At 41.8% G+C, this 14081-nt stretch overlaps 1 pseudogene; it reads right to left on the bottom strand.

Annotated features, from left to right (window-relative positions):
* Nucleotides 1-2870: 2870 nt before the first annotated feature.
* LOC129038284 (protein Cripto-like) lies at nt 2871-5165 on the bottom strand (annotated as a pseudogene).
* Between the last annotated feature and the right edge of the window lie 8916 nt (nt 5166-14081).

Raw genomic sequence — 14081 nt, 5'->3', positions numbered from 1 at the left:
CAACTGGCATGTTTTAGTTTTGCTATGGAAAGAGAAATAATGGTGACTGAAAACAAACACAAGCCTTTACAATCTGGTGAAGAAGATGAATGTTCATCAATTAGTTACATAAATAAATATAAATTTACACGAGAAGCAACCTAAATGACCAATAGGAAAATGGTGAAATAAATTGTGATAGGTTCTTTTGCTTTAATATTATGTAGCCACTGAAATTGTTTCAGGGCTGGGCACAGTGGCTCATGTTTGTAATAACAGCACTTTGGGAGGCTAAGGTGGGAGGATTACTTGAGCCCAGGAATTCCAGACCAGCCTGGGCAACATCATCATGTTTCTACAAATAATACAAAAATTAGCCAGGTGTGGTGGCACCTGCCTGTAGTCTCAGCTACTCAAGGCTGGGGCGAGAGCATCACTTGAGCCTGGGAGATGGAGGCTGCAGTGAACCATGATAATGCCACTGTAGTCCTGCCTGGGAAACAGAGTGAGGAGTGAGACCCTGTCTCAAAAAAAAAAAAAGAAAAAAGAAAGGAAAAAACAAAATTGTTTCAAAGATTCATAAGATGAGTACAATAACACGGGTGTTTAAAAAGTGGGATATAGGCTGGGCGTGGTGGCTCACGCCTGTAATCCCAGCACTTTGGCAGGCCAAGGCAGGCGGATCATGAGGTCAGGAGTTCGAGACCAGCCTGTCTAACATAGTGAAACCCGTCTCTACTAAAATACAAAAATTAGCTGGCTGTGGTGGCATGCGCCTCTAGCCCCAGCTACTCGTGAGGCTGAGGTAGGAGAATCACTTGAATCCGGGAGGCAGAGGTTGCAGTGAGCCAAGACCATGTCATTGCATTCCAGCCTGGGTGACAGAGTGAGACTCTGTCTCTAAAGAAAAAAAAAAATGGGATATAAAAATACAAAATAAATCCCAATTTTATAAAAACAAATGCATGTTTGTGTATGATAGGAAAGTCGTTACAGACCACAGTGAACAGTGATTTCCCCTGGTGATGGATTAGGGAGCATAGAGCATCTTCTCTTTAATGATGAATGTTTTGGCAGGAGGTAAATGGATTTGTTTTTCCATTGTTTAAATTTACAATTAGATGCTTCACATGCTTTAAACGAGGAATTAAAGCTTTAGCATGGATTCTTTCTCTCTGTTTGAGTTGTTTCGTTTGGTTTTGATGGGGCAGGAGTAAGGTGAAAGTCACCCAGCACTTGTTGAGTGGGTTGTGTGTTTCTAGAAGAAGCCCTGGCGGAGTGGTGTTTTGAGAGACGTGACATCTGGGCTCTCATTCCCTTTCTGTGCCTGCCTAGGCAGGTTCATCTCCTCTGTCTGCTGTTTGTCTTGTTTTGGGTTTTGTCTGCTATTTCTGAAGGCAAAAGCTTGGGTGCAAGGAGAAAGTTCTAAGAAATGCTTCCAGGGATGATGATGAGAGTTTGATTTTCAAGTGAGTGTTCCTGAGCATCTGATTAAACTCCTATGTCAGTATAAAAATGTATATTGTTCTGGATTAATTCCATCATTTCATAGCGATAACTCCCATCTTCTACAATTCCCACCAAAAGGGACTATTTTGTTTGAAAGCTTTTCCCTTGGGAGCCACTGGTGTATTATGTTTATCAGCTTTTAAAAAATTCTGTTTCTGTTTTTCCTTTAAAGTAGCTTGGCGTTTTTGAGCGAAAATCGAAAGTACTGATGGTATACCCATGAAGATAGAATAAGGCATATAATTTGTTATACAATGTGAAAATTCTAGAAGGTTTTTTCTCTAATCTGTAAACTTTTTCTTTCAAGATGGCTCTTCTGTGTTCTCTAAATTTTCATTCCAAAGACCTACTGTGTCATTTAAATTGAGAGAGACCAGTTGGACCAAGGATGATGGCACATAAACTTGTCTTTTACGATGGCTTGGACTTACCCTCCTTTGCGAAATAGAGATACTGAGAGTTGGCCTTATGAAGATGGGGGCTATTTTTGCATTATGATTCAAGAGATGATGAAAAAAACTCCTACTGCTTTCCTTATACCTCAGATTACACAATTAGTGACTTATGCTTTTAAGTCTAGAAGACTTTTCATGATGAGTTTCTGTTAAAATATAAATGTCCAGGATGGAAAGCAGCTTCCATCCAGAATCTTACCAGGGTTCCTGCCACCAACTGAGAGGACAGAGTGAAACGACCTGGTGGGAAAACTCATCCCTGCTGGGCCTGAGGGATAGGCTGGAAGGAAACTGGCTTCGCCAAGGACTTTTCATAGCTGCTTCTGGTTCTGCAGTGAGAGATTCTAGTATACAGACTGTACAGTTACTCAGAAGAACAAGGATAATGCATACACATTTCATCTGCTTGAAACTGGTTGGTCATTTGCTTCTGGAATTTAGTTTATTCTCTTTGCTGATTAATTTATAACCTATTCCATCTTTCTCCTCCCTTTGCTGGCAATTGCTGCTCTTTTTAGGGATTGTTGTGGGGCAGAGACTATGATTTTCTACCAAAGTGTTAGAGTTCAATTCCATCCTACTATTCTGGGAAAATGTGGATCCTCCCACCTCTCAACCATCATCCCTTCCCTTTCTCAGTTTTTGTTCTGCTTCTGCAAGTTTTCTTAACATGTGGGTGATGGAATCGTTGAGCAATTTTGGTGAAATAAATTTCCATTTACCAACGTGTGAAGAGTACGCATTCAGGGACTTCCAACATAGGTATACAATAAACTATGGTCCGTGTTTGAGGAAACCCAGCTGTTTCCTCAACTTGATGAAATGAACGATGGACTCGAGCCTTTCCAGGCTTGGCTGGCAGCCCCCGAGTCTCAGTCCTCTTCTAGGAAGAAGTGCCCCAAGGTCACCGTGTGTAGGGAGAGAGAGTCACAGGCTCTCCACCAAGAACAGATCCCATTCCTCCTCGGTCTCACCCTTGCCTCCTGAGAGCGTCACGTTGAGAGACGTGCCATCCCTGCTGCAGGAAGGAGTTTGTTAGCAAGCTCTGGGAAACGTCTGGTTCCTTGAACTTCCTATGTACCTCATAGTGGGAGATTTTGAGACATTTCACCATTTATCAAAAATGGTTTTCAATGTTAAAAAAGGTTTTTTGTTTTGGTTTTGTTCAGTCTTTTTTCGTTTTTCTCAATGTATTTCCCATTTTTACTGTGCATATTCATATATATAATGTTTTTTTAAAAGGGTTTTATGCCGGGCGCGGTGGCTTACGCCTGTAATCTCAGCACTTTGGGAGGCCAAGGCGAGCAGATCATGAGGTCAGGAGATCGAGACCATCCTGGCCAACATGGTGAAACCCTGTCTCTACTAAAATACAAAAAATTAGCTGGGCGTGGCTGTGCGCACCTGTAGTCCCAGCTACTTGGGAGGCTGAGGCAGGGGAATTGCTTGAACCCAGGAGGAGGAGGTTGCAGTGAGCTGAGATCATGCCACTGCACTCCAGCCTGGCGACAGAATGAGACTCCATCTCAAAAAAAAAAAAGGGGGGGGGGATTTACAATATATAGTTTTTATCACCTAGTTTCAACTAAATATTGTGAATATTTTCCCTCTTTTTTTCTACAATGGTTAAAATAATTACATAGTTTGGAAGAAACATAAATTTTTAAGCAGTCTCACTGGGAAAATTGAGGTAAAATTTTTTTCCAAGAAGACTTCATTTTTTTTTACAATGTGTTGAGCAAAAAGGGAACTCCTGTCTTAGGTAGCTTGCTACAGATGATAAAAACTTGCCCTTCAATTAACCTTGTAACTTGCTTCTCTACACCCACATAATCATGAATCAAGTGATCTACTTTGTCTTTTCCAATCTCTGTCTCCCACGTGCTTCCTCTTTCCTATCCAGTCTCATCATGCAGATGAACTTTCCTTACTTCAGCACTTCTGGCTCCTCCCTTTAAAAAGAGATATTAGTTGATTTTGATCAACTCTACTCAAAACTTTATCCTCAGTTCCACATTAGGATTAGCCTTTAATAATCTGAAGATATAATTCAATTGCTTAAAAGAAAATGTTATTAGAAGACCTTGGTGGGATTACACATATCAAGAAACACTGGACTCAGACATGATGTAGATATGATTGACTTTCTTTTTTTTTTTTTTTTTTTGAGATGGAGTCTCACTCTGTCACCCAGGCTGGAGTGCAGTGGTATGACCTCAGCTCACTGCAACCTCCGCCTCCCAGGTTCAAGCGATTCTCCTGCCTCAGCCTCCCAAGTAGCTGGGACTACAGGCACACGTCACCACACCTGGCTAATTTTGTATTTTTAGTACAGATGGGCTTTCACTATGTTAGCCAGGCTGGTCCTGAAGTCCTGACCTCAGGTGATCCACCTGCCTTGGTCTCCCAAAATGCTGGGATTATAGGCGTGAGCCACTGCACCCAGCCTCTTTTTTTTTTTTTTTTTTTTAGTAATTTCTCAGCGGATGGCAGGGTAGAGGTAAGAAATAGTTGGTACTGTAAGGAAGTGTTAGAGACCATTATGGAAAGGTGTTCATTATCTTAAGGCAAATAACAAACGATCATCTTTCAGTCAGAACATTGGAGCAGCAGCCTTTACTGGTCATGAAATTTGCATGATATCTAAACTTGTATTTGCAGAAAAAGGTAAATGTTGATTAATAGCAACTTTGTATAGAAAGGCAGATGGCAGCATAAAAGTGGTACAATGCAGACAGTGGTAGTTCTGGAGTCCTGGTCCTTGAAGTGCTCGTCCATCACAAGGCCATCACACCCAGGTAGAAATGCCTGAGGCAAGCAGCGGAGCTGTCCATGTCAGCATTTACACAGGGAACACTTCTTGGACAGCCAGGTGTCATGGGGCTCAAACCTACAGTTCTCATTGTGCATGTAATACTCACAGGTCTGTCCATAGAAGGATGGGGCTCAGGCAGAAAAGAACCCCAGCATGCAGGTTCCCCATTCAGACAGCGGGTTCTGTTTAGCTGCTTACTGTCTTGTATCCCCAGGGAAGGGATATACCGGGAAGACCATGGGTGAATTGGGGGCTCGTCCTGAGGCTGAATGCTGTCATCTCTGAAGGCTACGCCTCCTAAGGTGAATGTGCAAGTTCATGGTGGCCTAACCCGGCAACGAATCCCATTTCAAACGCCTTGAAATGGCCATGATCAAAATTACACTCTGACATTGTCCCCTGAACATTTGGGCAGGCCAGAGTATAGGAGAGAGAGAATTGTTCATTGTTTTTAGTTAGGAGGGAATGGCTGATGGTTGCTTGGCTATTCCACAGATGCACGGCAGAGCAGCTCCTTCTGGATCCCTCATCCCCTTGCAAGCTGGGAGCTCTGGTCAGTGCTTCTCAAATCTGTTTTGTTTTTCTGGGTCAAAGAGGCTGCTGATAGCCCGTGAGCCAGAGCACTTGAAGCAAATCTATTCCCAGCTTGAATAGTGCAGGTAAGGAAATTGCCAGAGTGACCATCACTAATTTTGCTCCCTGGTGCTAAGTGCACCTAGCGGGCATGCTGAGTTCTACTCCCTCCTGCCATCCAGTGGCGTCAGGGACTGTCATGGTCCCCAGAGCTTGACTGCCTCGGCTGCCTGTCTGTGCAGGGCCAGTTTCAGCTGTGTGCAGCCTCCAAGCTTCAAGCACAAAGGATCGCTCAGTTGCTGAAGAGCAGGAGCCCCAAGCACCTGTGGTAGTTTATTGGCATGCTCAGTAATCAAGCAACAGGCTCCTAAACAAGTATCAGGTAGAACTATTTTGCATTCATTTGCAGCTAGTCATTAAAAAAATTGCCCACTTGTTTAGGAAGCAGCCGCAATTTATACTTTGTGATAAAATTTTTCAAATGATTATTTTTCTCAATGATTAAGCACCACGATCAAGTATGAAAAACAAATATTCAAAAATTTTCAATATATGCAATATATGTGATTAACATTTTAGTATTAAGAATGTTAAGAATAAGCAGTTTTAAAAAATAAAAAATGTAATAACATGAAAATATTTTAAACATTACTATAAATGAATAAAAAAGCATATATTTTTAATCATCAGATTGGCAGAGATAGGAAAACTCACATCAGGCCCTATGCCCATGAGAGATTGGGAAAAGCACCTCCTCATATATTACTGGTGGGAGTATTCATAGACACAACACTTTCATAAGGCTATTCAGCAATGTGTGATGACAGTTTAGAATATGCACACTCGTTTTCTGACATGGGAATTTCTTCTTAATTCATCGTAAGATAGGCAGACAAACCTCAAAGGAGACTGGCCCAGGATGGCTGAGTGCAGCGTTATTTATTTCCCATGCCATCAGTGGAGAGCCTGCTCTGCCTCCCGTTCCGGTGATGTGCAACTCACTGGATTCAGAGCTTATGCGTAGGCCCAGGGCAAACCCAAGGTACCCAGCTAGTGACTGAAGGGACATTTCTTCTGTTCTGGGTAGAACAGTCACAGATTCTAGTGCAGGGGCCCTGACACTTGGTGAGGAGCATCCACTTTGTCTTTCCCTGAAGCAAATCATTAACTTTCAGCACATGGCAGTTATGTCAGCTCTGCAGACAGAGGCTGGCCCATGTGGCTGCTGTCCCCAGGGCTCGGCGTCCCTGCTCTGAGATCCAACTGCAGGTATTTAGCCAGGGCAGGTCTAGTCTCCCGCCCTGACTGGCACCAGCCAGGATACTGAGTGGCCTGGGGCTCAGAGTTAGAGAAACAGCCGGGCTCCTCCTTTCCTCCCTCCTGTGTCACCTTGGTCAAAGCTTCGAGTTCCAGGAGCAGCAGCCTCCTCCCTCTACCCTCTTCAGGAACACCACTGGAGCCTTGTGGCCATTTGGGTGACCCGATGCCCTCAGAGCAGCAGGGTTTGCTGTCGTCATGAATGGCATCTCCATGTGCCAGTGTCATCAGATGGTCAGAGTAGGGTGTGGGGAGCATGAGGCAGTTGTGTTGTGGATTTTTTTTTCCTAGAGGAATTAGAAACCTATTTACATATACTTAGCATTAATTTACATACGATCCTCTCATAACTAACTCCAAATACTTCTCTATGAATTCAACTAATTAGTGCAACTAATCACTATTGTAGCCCAACCCAGCATTAAGGGCATTAAATACATAAAATACTGAATAGATTTGTAAAGTCATCATCATAATGGTAAATCAGCTTAGGTCGCTCACAAATGCAGATGGCAATAGCTGCTCCCAGCCCTGATTCCTTATGCTGCAGTGATAGCTCAATTGACAAATTCCAGGGAAATTGTACCTTTATAACAGTTGGCTGAGTTAACCCCTACTCCCCACCTCCCCTAAAAAACACAAAGAAGGAAAAGAAACTAATGTTTATTTACTATCTTTCATTCAATAGGCACTGTGCTAAGGGGGCACAGTTATTATTCCACGTGTATTCCGTCACTCAATAAGAAATCTACATAGTTGTTGGTTGATGAAGAAAAGAACACATAGAAAATGTCACATTGTAGATTTGTAGGTTATCTGAGATTGCCCTTAGGGTTTGCAGTGTTTGGCCTGCATGACTGCCTGCCGCAGCTGAGTGTACCTTTCCCTCCTTTTCTTACCCTGTATCCTGGAGTGACTAGACCACGGCCTGCCTCACTTGAGAATAGAAACCGTGGGGAGGGGAGCAGCTCAACCTGCTCTGCCACTGGCCATGTGTTGAATCCCACCTGATGGGTTCCACTGGGCATTGATATTGTCCTGCACATTATTGAAATGACATGCTCACCACTGGTGTGTACAGATGACTTTCAGTAGCATTTGGGGAAATGTTACCCCTTCAGAGGTTGGACAGGGGATAGGAGGGATCTGTTCTCAAACAGTACAAGAGTCCCTGAAATTCAAGCTACTCTGTGCAGTCACCTTAAAGTACTGATTTTTTTTCTTTCTTTCTTTCTTTTTGAGATGGAGTCTCGCTCTGTCACCTAGGCTGGAGTGCAGTGGCGCAATCTTGGCTCACTGCAACCTCTGCCTCCCAGGTTGCAGTGACTCTCCTGCCTCAGCCTCCTGAGTAGCTGGGATTACAGGCACGCACCACCACGCCTGGCTAATTTTTGCATTTTTGTAGTAAGAACAACTTGTGAGTCATTCTCCTGGTGAATACCTTTCCACTGTGGCCCTAAGGCCTAGAACCTTCTCCTGTGGACCTGACTACCATTAACGGAGAAGTTTACTTCTTGCAGATGAGCTCAGTTCTGTGCTAATGGGCTCTTCTTTCCCCACTGCTGCCCCCAGACATGGCCGCATAAACCTTCGCCAGCCAACCTTTGCTGTGGAGGGCAACCATGGTGAAATCCACCGCCATTGGCCTTGAACAGAGACGGTGTCCTGGCTGAGAAGTTAGAGTGAAGAGAAGTGTCTAGTCTTCATAGCTTTCCAAAATGGTCCTGTCCTGTGGGGCAGGGTGTTTCTAGGGTAATAGAGTTTCAGTTATACTGTGACCTGATTGATATCCAAACACTCTGTGGAACTTTGTTCCTAGAAAAAAAAATGTGTGGCTGCCAATAAATTCATAAACAAATTGATGGGTAATTATTTTGTAATTTGGGGTAGACCGCCTGGTCCAATATTTTAAAGCTATTGTAGCATAGTTATTTTTAAAATAAATCACTGCCCTACCTTAAGTCAATTTCTCCCAACACCAGAGTGATAGTTCAAAATTATAAATGTGAGTAAACTGTAGAATGAAATTTCCAGTGTCTCTGAATGGACTGTGCTCACTGCCCGGTCATTGCCCATTGTCTCATCCATCCGCTAAGCTCTCACTTTCTCCTTCTGTGGCTTCCCCTTCTTTGAACGTCTCTGGGACCTGCTTGATTAGGCACTGCCTTGCGTGTTCATTTTTTTGTTTTTGAGTTTTGTATTGTGAAGTAGATTTTAAGTCCCATGGGTGGGAAGATGTATCTTATGCTGCTTCTGTATTGGTAGCACCATTTGGCTCACTGTTATGTGTCCCAATATGAAGCTATGTTTCTCATGTTGAGTTTAGGTGATATCACATGGCTATAAAGGGGTCAGTTCTCCAACAAGACAAAACAATTCTTAATGTATATTCACCCAGCAACAAAGCATCAAAATATAAAGCAAAAACAGATAGAATACAAGGAGAAATACATGAATTCCATGTTATAGCTGGAGCCTTCAACACCAGTATATCAGTAATTGACAAATGTAACAGGCAGAATATCAGTGAGGTCATAGTTGTACTGAGCAGAGCCATCAATCAACTGGATGTAATTGACATTGTAGACAATTTATCTAACAACAGCAGAGTAAGCATTCTTCTCAAATTCATGCAGCTCATTCAACAGGATACACCACACTCTGGGCCATAAAACATACCCTAACAAATTTATAAGACTAGAAGTCATACAAAGTTTGCTGTAAGACCACAATGAAATTAAAATAAAAAAAAAGAAACAGTCGGAAAATCCCAAAATACTTGGAGATTAAACAATACGCTTCTAAATAACACATGGGTCAAGGAATAGGTCTCAAGATAATTTTAAAAATATTTTGAATTAAATAAAAATGCAAATACAACTTTTCAAAATTTGTGGAATGCAGTAAAAACAGTGATGGGGGAAATTCATAGCACTGAATGAACATATTAGAAAAAAGATATATCTAAAATCAATAATCTAGTTCCCAATTTACCTTAGGAAACTAGAAAAAAGAGAAATCCAAAATAAGCAAATGAAAAGAAACAATAATAATAAAAATTAGAACAGAAATCCAAATAAGGAGACAAAAAGAAATAATAAAAATTAGAACAGAAATCAATGAAATTGAAAGCAGAAAATCAACCCCAAAGTTGATTCTTTGAAAAGATCAATAAACTTGATAAACCTTTAGCCAGACTAAGGAAGAAAGACAGTAGAAACAATACTAACACCAGAAAATAAAGATGGGCCATTGTGATGCCATGAACATTAAAGGGATAATAAAGGATTATTATGAATAACTCTACATCCACACATTTGATAGCCTAGATAAAATGGATCAATTCCTTGTATCAATTCCTCTATCCAAACTCTCAGAAGAGACATAGGTAATCTAAATAGAACTAAATCTGCTAAATTTGAATCAATAAGCTTCCAGCTAGGCATGGTGGCTCACACCTGTAATTACAGCACTTTGGGAGGCCAAGGCAGGAGGATCCCTTGAGTCCAGGAGTTCAAGACCAGCCTGGGCAACATAATGAGACCCTGTCTCCACACTAACTAAAAAAATTAGCTGGACGTGGTGACATGTGCCTGCAGTCCCAGCTACTCGCAAGGCTGAGGTGGGAGGATCACTTGAGCCTGGGAGGTTGAAGCTATAGTGGCCCATGATAGCGCCACTGCACTCAGCCTGGGTGATGGAGTGAAACCCTGTCTCAGAAAAACAAACAAAACAAAACAAAAAAACTTCCGAAACAGAAAGCAGCAGGCCCAAATAGATTCACAGGTGAATTCTACCAACATGTAAGGAAGAAATTATACCAATTCTCTACAATCTTTTCTAGAATGTAAAAAAAGAATAATTCCTAACTCATCCTACGAAGCCAGTATTACTCTAATATAAAAACCAAAAACATTACAAGAAAGGAAAACTATAGACCGATATCACTGATGAAAACAGACAGAATAATCCTCAACAAAATATTAGCAAATCAGATCCAGCAGTGTATTATTTCAGGCATGCAAGCCTGGTTCACCATTTGAAGGTCAATTAATGCAGTCTATCACATTAACATGCTAAAGAATAAAAAAACTATATGATCATATCAATAGATGTAGAAAAAGTATTTGATAAAATTCAAACTCATTCATGACTAAAAAAAAAAAAAAACTCTCCACAAACCAGGAACAAAGGGTAATTTCCTTAATTTGATAAGAAATATTTACCAAAACCCTACAGCTAACCTCATACTAAGAGTGAGAAAGTAGATGCTTTCCTGGTAACTTCAGGAATAAGGCAAGGACATCCCCTCTTACACCATTTAGACGCAACATGGTTGCGATGTCCTAGCTTACACAATAAAACAAGAAAAGGAAATAGGCACCACAGTCCCTGGATGTCTATGGAAAATTGATTCCAGGAACCTGCCTTTCATACCCAAATCCATGGATCCTTAAGTACCTTATATAAAATGGTGTTGTATTTGCACGTAACCTATGTACACCCTCCCACAAACTTTAAATTACCTCTAGATTATACTACCTAAAAATGCTATGAAAATAGTTGTTATGCTGTATTGTTTTTTAAGTTGGAATTTTTAAAATTGCCTTTTCCCAAATATTTTGATCCATGGTTGGTCGAATTCGTGGATGCAGAACCCACATATATGAAGACCTGATTGTAAATAGATTGGAAAGGAAGAAACAAAACCATCTTTTTTTTTGTACATTACATGACTGTCTATGTAGAAAATCCCAAAGGATCAACAGAAGTCCTAAAACTGCTGAACAATTATAGTAAGCCTGCAGGATACAAGATTAATATAAAAATATCCATTGCCTTCCTGCATACCAATAATGAACAGTTAGAATTTGAAATTTAAAACAAACTGTCATTTAAATTATTTAGCATCGAAAAGAAAGAAAGATTTAGGTACAAATCTAACAAACCAAGTACAAGATCTATATGAAGAAAACTACAAAACTCTGTTCAAAGACATCAAAAAAGATCTACATAAATAGAGAAAGAATCCATGTTTGTGACTAGAAAAACTCAACATTGGCAAGATTTCAGTTTTTCCAGATCTGATCTACAGATTCAACACAATCCCAATCAAATCCCAGCAAGTTATATTGTAGATATCAACAAACTGCTTCTAGGGTTTATATGGAAAGGCAAAAGACCCAGAATAGTCAACAAAAATATTGAAGGAGAATAATAAAGTCAGAGAAATAATACTATACAACTTCAAGATTTACTATAAAGTTACAATGATCAAGACAGTATAATATTGATGAAAGATTAGTGAAATAGATCTATGAGATACAATCGAGATCCCAGAAATAGATCCACATAAATAGAGTCAACTTGTCTTTGACAAAGGACAAAGACAATTCAATGGAGTAAAGATAGTCTTTTCAACTAATGATACTGGATCAACTGGACATCCACATACAAAAAAGATATTAGACACAGACCTTACACCCTTTCTAAAAATTAACTCAAGATGGATCACAGACCTAAATGCAAAATATAAAACTATCAAACTCTAAAAGATAACATAGGAGGCCAGGCATGGTGGCTCACACCTGTAATTCCAGTGCTTTGAGAGGCTGAGGCTGGAGGACCACTTGAGGCCCGGAGTTTGAGACCAGCCTGGGCAACATAGTGAGACCTTGTCTCTAGAAAAAATAAAATTAGCCCAGTGTGATGGTATGCATCTGTGTCCCAGCTCCTTGGGAGGCTGAGACAGGAGGATTGCTTGAGCCTGGGAGGTCAAGTCTGCAGTGAACCAAGACTGCACCACTGCACTACAGCCTGAGTGACAGAGTGACACTCTGTCTCAAAAAAGAATTTTTTTTTTTGTATAGCTGTACAATGTGTTTGTGTTTTAACAGTCAAAAGTTAAAAAACATAAAAAAGTTTATAAAAAAAAGTTACAGTGAGCTAAGGTTTATTTTTGAAGAAAAAAATGTATAAATGTAAATTTATAAAAACATGAATTTATAAAAAATATTTATACATTTAGGCCAGGCGCGATGGCTCATGCCTGTAATGCTAGCACTTTGGGAGGCTGAGGCCAGTGGATCACCTGAGGTCAGGAGTTCGAGACCAGCCTGGCCAACATGGCGAAACCCCGTCTCTACTAAAAACACAAAAATTAGCTGGGTGTGGTGGCAGGAGCCTGTAATCCCAGCTGCCCCGGAGGCTGAGGCAGGAGAATTGCTGGAACACAGGAGGCGGAGGCCTCAGTGAGCTGAGATTGAGCCATTGCACTTCGGCCTGGGCAACAGAGCGAGACTCTGTCTCAAAAAAAAAAAAAAAAAAAAAAAAAGGGAAAGAAATAAAACAATGTACAGAGTGAATGGGCTATTTGGGCTCGAACTGGAATGATATGCCACTAGACGGCTACAGTCCTGTTCACTGGGGCCACCAGAGGGCAGCGACAGCCTGGGAAGGTGCAACCACCTGCCACATGTGCTTCCTGCTATTCCTTGTACCCCCAATTCAGAGCTCAAAACTTGAGTCCTCCCTGAGTTCTGGCCTGAGCTGAGTGACTTGCCTAAGTTTCAGGACAGTGACCCTGGGGGCACCCCTTTTTGGCACTGACTGGCTGAGTTCACGAAAGGCGCCTCTGAAGGGAGCAAGGTGTGACTTCCCTCCGAGTGCCTGGGACAGGACTGACCAGGCAACCAGGCAGCACTGACAAGAGGTGGGGACACCGAGCTGCTCTTTTCCTGGACCTTCCATCCCGCTCTGTGGACTTCAGGGAGGATGCGCTTCAGAGCTCCTCACGAGTGAGCCACACGTGGAGACAGTGTGGGGGCATCCACCTCGGGGCCCATAGCACCCCACAAAAGATGTTGTTCTGGCCATAGTCTCCTGTATTGTCACTTGCCTTGATGCTGCCCCGATTCACCCCTCAACCGGGGGTACAAGAGATCACACTCTGGGAGACCAGTGGTGCAATGTTTAATTTTTAAAAGGGAGCTTCAGCTCCCAGGCTGAGGCAGGTGGTTTGCTCGAGGCCAGGAGTTGGAGTCCAACCTGGGCAACACAATGAGATCCCATCTCAAAAAAAAAAAAAAAAAAAAAAAAGAGATAACACTTTATCCCTGCCCTTCCTAAGCCCTAATAAATTACTATGTGTGTGTGTGCACACGTACACATGCATGTGTGTATATATATGTGGAAAATCCAAAATTTATATGTTAAAATAATTTCACAGGGTGCAGTGGCTCACGCCTGTAATCCCAGCACTTTGGGAGGCCAAGGCGGATGGATCACTTGAGCTCAGGAGCTCTAGACCAGCCTGTGCAACATGGTGAAACCCCATCTCTACCAAAAATACAAAAATTAGCCAGGTGTGATGGCGCCTGCCTGTGGTCCCAGCTATTCAGGAGGCTGAGGCACAAGAATCACTTGAATCTGGG

This window comes from Pongo pygmaeus, chromosome 5 (assembly GCF_028885625.2).
Source record: "Pongo pygmaeus isolate AG05252 chromosome 5, NHGRI_mPonPyg2-v2.0_pri, whole genome shotgun sequence".
Lineage (NCBI taxonomy): Eukaryota > Metazoa > Chordata > Mammalia > Primates > Hominidae > Pongo > Pongo pygmaeus.
This window is presented reverse-complemented; position numbering and strand designations above follow the sequence as displayed.